The sequence below is a fragment of the Silene latifolia genome, chromosome 6 (genome assembly GCF_048544455.1).
Source record: "Silene latifolia isolate original U9 population chromosome 6, ASM4854445v1, whole genome shotgun sequence".
Lineage (NCBI taxonomy): Eukaryota > Viridiplantae > Streptophyta > Magnoliopsida > Caryophyllales > Caryophyllaceae > Silene > Silene latifolia.
In genome coordinates, this window is record NC_133531.1 from 135898231 (window position 1) to 135907857 (window position 9627).

The window sequence follows — 9627 nt, forward strand, 5'->3', positions numbered from 1 at the left end:
GACACTTGTGATGTCCTCATAAAACCGGTACAAGTGGACATATTTGAGTCCATTTCGGTTTTCGACATTTGCCCCACAAATGCTTATAAGTCTTATATTTAATTATCTTACATAATTAAATATTAATTTAATTATTTAACACTTAAATAATACAAATTAACTACCAATAACTACTTAACCATTAAGTAATCATAAGACCATTTTATCAATATACAATGTGTCAATATTATCCCACTTAGCTAATTTTACAACCTCTTGTAAAAATTAAATAGCTAATTAATTCCATTTCAAAACAAAAACACATATCGTGTAAAATTAATTAATTAACAATTAATTAATAAATTCTAATTATTTATTATTTAAATATCACATAATTAAATAATAAATCTCCTTGTCCCGAGTTCGTAACCCGTCATCAAATAATACTTTTACGTGACTAATTAAAAGTCAAGTAATACAAGGAATTAATTATCTCGTATCTCATACAAACAATTAATTTATTCTATTTGGGCGTCATCCTATAGGTGTGACCTAAAGGGATCGATTGATCACCGCCGTCACACACAAGTAATGTCAAACTCTAGTCGCCCAATCATTACCGATTAACGATGACCGGTGACAAATAAATAAAATAAATCCCCGATATTCCTTTTACGAGATTTAATATGTAAACGCACTCATTGTGGAGGACACTACTCCAACAATCTCCCACTTGTCTGACACAAGTGTGCGTTACCAATTCTCTTGTCCAATAATATCTCCCACTCAATGCAAGATGTCTTTCAGGTCGTTCTTGCACGTGATCATATCATAAAGTGGTTTCCTCGATTAGGAGAATGATTGTCTGACCAGATAATTTACTATAGATCGCATCCGAGCGTGGCCACGCATTCACAGTCATCTCTCCTCGAGTGGCCTTGAGATAAAATATGACTTAAAAGGACAATCATGTTGACCTATTTTCTCCGTTCGATACAAATCACAATGACCCAGTAAATGCTCATCGGTCTCCTTTTACGGTGCGACCTAGAACAAAAACCAAAGTCACCGGAAAACCGTACCAACTCAGACAAATAGTCACCAGTCTAAATAATTGACTCGAAGGAATAAATAGAAGTCCTCGCCACGACCTAGCAACAAAAGGACTCTATAAACGGTCACTGTCCGACAAATTGTCTCACAATATGCCTATGTAATCGACCAGTCATCACTATGACCATATGACAGTCGAACCTGTCATCTATCGCCTTACAATCTAGTCACTCCGAGACGTCACCTTATAAGTAACTAGGCACAAAATACAATGTTAATCCAGTTCACTTAATAGGGTTCGACATTGTCTTTACAACCTATTTGGAGAAAACAAAGTATATAAATTCAGACATAAAACTGAATATAACGATAAATGCAACTTATCATATATGAAATAATAAATACAATATTTTGATTATTACATATCATATAATTTACAACAGTTCTGGCATTCGTCTCAACCCCATCGAAACTACATGACTATCATGTTTAGCTTGAGACAATGGCTTGGTTAAAGGATCAACGATGTTGTCAGCTGTCCCAACCTTACAAACTGTAATTTCTTTCCTTTCGATTAAATCTCTAATTACATGAAATTTCCTAAGTACATGCCCAGACTTGTTACTAGACTTGGGCTCTTTTGCTTGAAAAATAGCCCCACTGTTATCACAATACAAAGTGATAGGATCCTCGGCGGTCGGAACTACTTTCGGTCCCTCTAAAATTGCACGATCCAAACAGCTTCCTTTGCGCCTTCGGAGGCTGCAATGTACTCACTTCCGTTGTAAAATCAGCAATCACGGACTCTTTGAAACTTCTCCAAGAAACCGCCCCTCCGTTCAACAAAAAGACAAAACCAGCCTGGGATTTCAAATCATCCCTACCGGTTTGAAACGGCATCCGTATAACCTCTTATACGTAATTCAGATTCTCCTCCAAACACTAAGAATGAATCTTTAGTCCTTCTCAAGTACTTCAGAATATTCTTGACGGCTATCCAGTGACTCTCACCTGGAGTTTTCTGAAAACGACTCGTCATACTCAAAGCATACGAGACATCAGGACGAGAACACATCATAGCATACATGATCGATCCAACAGCGGAAGCATAGGGAATCGATTTCATGCGTTCAATATCCTTAGGCTCAGTAGGACACTGTGACTTACTCAAAGTGATCCCACTGCCCATAGGTAGAAAACCTCTCTTGGAGTTTTTCATATTGAATCGGTCAAGAATCTTATCGATATAGGCTTCTTGACTCAATGCTAATATCCTTTTGGATCTATCCCTATAGATCCGGATACCCAAGATGCGCTGAGCTTCTCCCAAATCTTTCATTTGGAAGTGATTTCCCAACCACTTCTTAACAGAAGCAAGCATATCTACATCATTCACAATGAGTAATATGTTGTCCACATAAAGAAGTAAGAAAACAACTTTACTCCCACTAAACTTCATGTATAAACATGGTTCCTCAACACTTCGAGAAAAACCATTCTATTTAATAACATGATCAAAACGATGATTCCAACTCCTTGATGCTTGCTTAAGACCATAAATGGATCTCTTAAGTTTGCATACTTTGTTAGGATTTTTAGGATCCACAAAACCGTCAGGTTGTGTCATGAACACTTCCTCTTCCAGAAACCCGTTCAGGAAAGCGGTTTTGACATCCATTTGCCATATCTCATAATCATGAAATGCAGCAATCGCTAACATTATCCGAACAGATCTAAGCATAGCAACTGGTGCAAAAGTTTCATCATAGTGTAAACCATGAACCTGAGTGAAACCTTTTGCAACCAATCTAGCTTTGTAGACATCATTATGTCCATCCATGCCGATTTTAATCTTGAATATCCACTTACACTGAAGAGGTCGAACATCTTTAGGTAAGTCAACCAGGTCCCATACCTGATTATCGTACATGGAATCCATTTCGGATTGCGTGACTTCAAGCCATAGCTTAGAGTCAGAACTCATAATAGCTGCTTTATAGGTCTTGAGTTCATCACTTTCTAAAAGTAAAACCTCATAGTCACCATCTTCCTCGATAATACCAAGGTATCTATCAGGCTGGCGACTAACCCTTTCTGACCTCCTAGGTTCAGAAGGAAAAATAACCGATTCAGACGTAGAAGGAACATCTTCCTGTATTGTCATATCAGTTTGTGGCTCTTGAACTTCGTCAAGTCCAAATTTTCTCCCACTCTGTCTTCTAGAAATAAATTCTTTTCTAGAAAGACAGCTTCACGAGCCACAAACACTTTGTTCTCGTTACTATTGTAGAAGTAATATCCACAAGATTCCTTAGGGTAGCCTACAAAAATACACTTTTCAGAACGAGGTGCAAGCTTATCGTCAAACTTACTCTTGACATAAGCATCACAACCCCATACTTTCATGTATCGCAGATTCGGGACTTTCCCTTTCCATATCTCATATGAAGTTTTGTCAGTTGCTTTAGTGGGACTTTTATTAAGTGATTGTACAGCAGATAAAATGGCAAAACCCCAGAATGACTTAGGTAACTCTGTTTGACTCATCATCGATCGAACCATATCTAATAAAGTTCGATTCCTCCTTTCAGCCACACCATTTAATTGTGGTGTGCCAGGAGGAGTTAACTTAGATACAATACCACAGTTTATAAGGTGATCTTTAAAGTCATTGCTTAAATATTCCCCACCACGATCTGATCGTAATGCTTTAATCTTCTTATTTAATTGGTTTTCTACTTCATTCTGAAACTCTTTGAACTTATCAAAAGCTTCACTTTTATACCTCATTAAGTAGATATACCCATATCTACTCATGTCATTGGTAAAAGTAATGAAATAGTCATAATTACCTCTAGCAGTGACTGTCATTGGGCCACAAACATCGGTATGTATTAAACCCAATAACTCACTAGCTCGAAATCCTTTTCCTAGAAAAGGTGAACGAGTCATCTTGCCAAGAAGATAAGATTCGCATGTACCAAATGATTCAAAATCAAAAGGTTCAATTACACCAGTCGACACTAGTTTTTTAATGCGCTTCTCGTTGATGTGTCCTAATCGACAATGCCATAAATAAGATAGATCAGGATCACCTGTTTTGAGTCTTTTATTATCTAAATGATAAACATCGTTGCATGTATCTAGAATATAAATACCATTGATTGAAATAGCTTAACTATATACAATCCCATTAAGGGAAAAAGTACAACACTTGTCTTTAATTACAAAGGAAAACCCTACGTGTCTAAACAGATACGGATATTATATTTCTAGATAGCGTTGGTACAAAATAACAATTATTAAGATGTAACTCCAACCCCGAAGCTAAACTAAGTACATAAGTTCCTACAGAGACGGCAGCTACTTTAGACCCGTTTCCCATTCGGAGATCGACATCACCCTTGTTTAGCTTTCTTATGCTTTTTAGGCCCTGCAAGTGATTACACAAGTGAGAACCACAACCAGTATCTAATACCCAAGTTGTATTTGAAGCATAATCTATGTCTATCATAAAAGATTCAGTTGAGAAATTACATGTCGGCTTCACAATGCCAGCTTTTATGTCATCCAGGTACTTTGTACAATTACGTCTCCAATGTCCCTTGTTATTACAATAATTACAAGTATCTTTAAGAGGATTACCCTTTATAGGTTTTTGCTTGGTAGAGCAATTCGCAGAATCGCTTTACCTTTGCCCTCCACCGAACGGGCTTCTTACTGCGTTCCTCTTAAAGCGCTTCTTCCCCTTCACGTTAATCGCAAGCACATCTTTCCTCGTACTCCCACTCAATCCCATGTCCTTCTCTGCTTGCACAAGCAGAGAATGGAGCTCATGTAAACTCTTTCTCATGTTTGTCATATTGTAATTTACCCTAAATTGGGTAAATCCCTTGACGTGCGAGAGAGAGTGGAGCACTCGGTCCACCACAAGTTCGTCGGGGATCTTGCATCCCAACCCCTCTAAAGTTTCCACGTACTCAATCATTTTAAGTACGTGTGAACTTACAGGTTGACCATCTTTGAGGTTAGCCTCAAAGAAACAAACAGCGGTGTCATACTGAATTATTCTCGGGGCTTGAGAAAACATAGTGGAAAGCCTCGAGAATACTTCATGTGCATCACGAAACTTGACACATTGCCTTTGTAAAGCAGGATCCATTGAAAAAATCAAAACATTTTTTATTGCAGCGGATTCTTTTTGATAATTTGAAAAAGCCTCCCTTACATCGGCAGTGGCCCTAGTACTAGGCGAAGGGGGAGAGGGATCGACAAGGTAGCGTAATTTGCCATCACCTGCGGCAGCTAATCGAAGTTGTTCTTCCCAATCTTTCAAATTACTACCGTCGGCTTTTAATACATATTTGTCCATAAAAGAACGTAGCCATGAATCTCTAGCTATGGTGGCGGTTTCACTAGTACAAGTCATCGTGATTACTACAAAGGAAATAAAGGAAAGATTAACATTTATCGTCTAGAAATATTTAACTTGTGAAACTATTTAACAAGTTCGCATTTATATAATGATCTCCCACTGAATTATATAAATGATTCAAAGATCCAATTTTATATAAACACGGGCACGGTGGACCGATTCAACCCATATTTATATAAATTTGGTGAGTCAACAACTTTGACTGATTCTACTACTAGAACTCTTGGTTGACGGATTTTCTTAAAATCTATCTTTTAGCCCCAGAATAAATATGGGCACGGTGGACCGATTCAACCCATATTTATCCCGTTGAGTCCAACCAATTTTCACGCGTAATAACTTTTATTACCCTACTTACCCAACGTAAAAAGAGTGTACCTCGGTGATCCGAACCTACCTCTAATGAAGAAGGGATTCATAGGTGCTATTATTTGGTAAGGCTTAATCTCAATTTTAAACAAATGTGAGAGATCTTATCAATTTAATTGTGTATCACTTTTAAGTGAACTAAATTGGTGAATGCTAGACAATTAAATCGATAACAACAAAAATAAAACATGTAGTGACGATTTGGCATGAATGCATAAAAGAATTAAAACAAACAAGTCCTAATATGGCCACCTAGTTAATCTAATTAACTAAAATTATTACACTTCGGAAACCAACTCCTTGGTCCTTTGAGTCTTCATAAATTGGCCTCCTTCTTTAGGATTTTGGAACGCCTTTCCGAAAACACCGTCTTCATGAAAACTCCGTCTTTAGTAGCCTCATCTAATTACTAATAATTAAATTACATAACAATACCCTATTATACAATTTGTAATAAAATTAAAATAAAACTATTAATTAATTACAAATTAGGCGATGCGAAATCGCAATTAATTACAAAACAAGTCGATATTCCCTTACATTTCGGGAAATACCAACTTCTACCTATGGCCATATTAGGAAAAAAAATTACATAACAATAATTCTAAAAACCATTCATCTAAATGAATAATAAAATGCATTATGGAAAATAACATGCCAAATCGTCTAACTTACCAACAACGATCATTTGAGCTTGCCTTGACGGAATTTTTACCAATAAAAATTCATAATCAATTCTTAAAACACTTTTAAGACTTACTTATCATACTAATCTAGTCTAATATCAAAATAATTATTCTCAACAATTATCTTGAATTTATATGGGAATTAAAACACAATTGTGACAAAAAAAATGATATAATAATTCACAATTATCATACAAAAATTCCATTTAATATAAAAATTTATGGAAAAATAAATTTCAAAACCATGAACATTCTGGTCTTACACCAAAAATGCCATGCAAGTGAAAATTTTTGATTTTAAAATTTATTTAAAAAGATTTCACAATTTAATTGGTAAAGCGACAATTTTTACGATTTAATTCTAAATCAAACCATAAAAATTGAAATGACTTAAAATAAAATTTTGTACATTTTGGAAAAATTTCCAAGAGCTAAAAATTCAGAAATTTCGAGCCCTAAAGTTAAATCAATATTTATTTACAAAATAACCATTATTTACCCATTTTTATCAAATAAAAATCAATAAACTACCTAAATTAATCACATTAACCTAAAATATCTACTTATCTCATCAATAGAACATGTATGTGGTTATTTATAAATAAATATGCATACAATTAACATGCAACCCAATTTAATTAACTCTTAATTAATTTTAATGCATTTTTACTCAATTTTATGCCAATTTAAGTTATAAAAAGTGGAAAAATTTAACAAAAACCAAATTTTCGTCCCATATCATCCTAAGACCAGATTATTTACATGCAAGACTATATTATGTAATAAAATGAATTTTAGTAACATAATATCAATTTTATTAATTTATCTCATAAATTACTAAAATCGTCTTAAGACAACATGCATGTATTTAACAATGTCCTGATACCACTTGTTAGTTATTTAGACCAAATTAATACTCATCTTATGATATTAAAATTACAAATTAATTTAAAGTGGTCTAAATCTACATGCATGCAAATAAAAAGTATAAAAGATGGTATTAAACCATCTTAAGACAAAAGTTCCTTACATTGCTATAAGGCAAAATATGGGCACTATAAAGGTCTCCTACCTTTATAGTTCTTGAGCTATTCAACTTTGGATGATCCTCCAAGAACACCAATTACCAATATAGGTAATCTCCTTTGGTGGCACCCAAGATTAACCCAAAATACTACTAAAATTAATAACTAGTTAATAATAGTAGTAACCTTGTAATTGTATATTTGATGTACTAATTAATATTATTACTTTGATAATATTATTAGTTAGTTTTATATGTGTTTGTATGTAAAAGATGAACAAAAGAAGAAGAAAAATTTGGTCTTTATGGTGTCCTAATGAACCGGCCACAAGCACCAACTAAGACCAATTTTTCCTTCAAATTTTTCCAACATCTTAAATGGTGTAATTGCATGGGTATTTATAGGCAAATGTGGAGACAATATTAAGTGGAAAAATGCCACTTAATGGACACTTGTGATGTCCTCATAAAACCGGTACAAGTGGACATATTTGAGTCCATTTCGGTTTTCGACATTTGCCCCACAAATGCTTATAAGTCTTATATTTAATTATCTTACATAATTAAATATTAATTTAATTATTTAACATTTAAATAATACAAATTAACTACCAATAACTACTTAACCATTAAGTAATCATAAGAACATTTTATCAACATACAATGTGTCAATATTATCCCACTTAGCTAATTTTACAACCTCTTGTAAAAATTAAATAGCTAATTAATTCCATTTCAAAACAAAAACACATATCGTGTAAAATTAATTAATTAACAATTAATTAATAAATTCTAATTATTTATTATTTAAATATCACATAATTAAATAATAAATCTCCTTGTCCCGAGTTCGTAGCCCGTCATCAAATAATACTTTTACGTGACTAATTAAAAGTCAAGTAATACAAGTGTTCCGAGTGTAATTCCGAAGCAGGATTATGACCACTTAAGCTTGTAGAATGATGTCGTTGCTCGTCTCTTCCTTTCACTCTTTCCTGTCAAGATGAACAAACTGAGGGCTCGGCTTGGGGCCGAACGTACTCACTCCGGCGCTCAAGTCAGTAAACTTAGAGAGATAAGTTGTATGTTAACTTGGCAAAGTATATTGTAGAGAGATAAGGGAGTTTATACCAGATTTCCAGTTAGTTTGGGATGGTTTTCTCAATGAGAGATGTGGAGTATTTATAGGCTTTCACCTTTTGTCACGTAGTGGCCAAGTGGCATAGCAGGTGGAAAGATTGTCTTACCCTCGGCCGAGGGACCCATGACAGGCCGGCAGGCCTGGTTGACTCCGTGCCGAGGGGACTGGATGCGAGTACACGGATATGCCTCTCGGCCGGCTAGTTGCCGAGCCGAGACCAAAGTGACAGGCTGCGTCGGTTAGACTGTTTTTCCTTTGACTTGTTATCTTTTGGCTTTGACCTTGCTCAATATGTTGACTCGGTCAGCGGGTGCAGAATATGCCCCATCAACAAGGAATTAATTATCTCGTATCTCATACAAACAATTAATTTATTCTATTTGGGCGTCATCCTATAGGTGTGACCTAAAGGGATCAGCTGATCACCACCGTCACACGACAGTAATGTCAAACTCTAGTCAGCCAATCATTACCGATTAACGATGACCAGCTGAAAAATAAATAAAATAAATCCCCGATATTCCTTTTACGAGATTTAATATGTAAACGCACTCATTGTGGAGGACACTACTCCAACACCCAGAACACTTGCCTGCCATTTCTTCTACTTCACAAGGGTATAAGAGCAAATTTAGAGACTTGCTTGGATTGACTAGGATTGAGGTGGACCGTTTAGTGACCTCAAAAGGAGTGCGAATGTTGGACTTCATTGACCGATTTATTAACAGGGCCGACCCCACCGTTTCTTATGTTGCTAGGCGAAGGGCATTTGGATTTTGTTTGTTGCATGTATATGTCCTTCAAGGGCATGTTGATGAAGACTTGAGAGGTGATCCCCGTCTTCTGGGCCTAGTTGAGCAAATTGAGCTGCGCAGGAGCCCAGCTTGTTTATGCTTAGGAGAGATCCTAATGGGTTTGGATAATAGGAAAGCCAATCGCG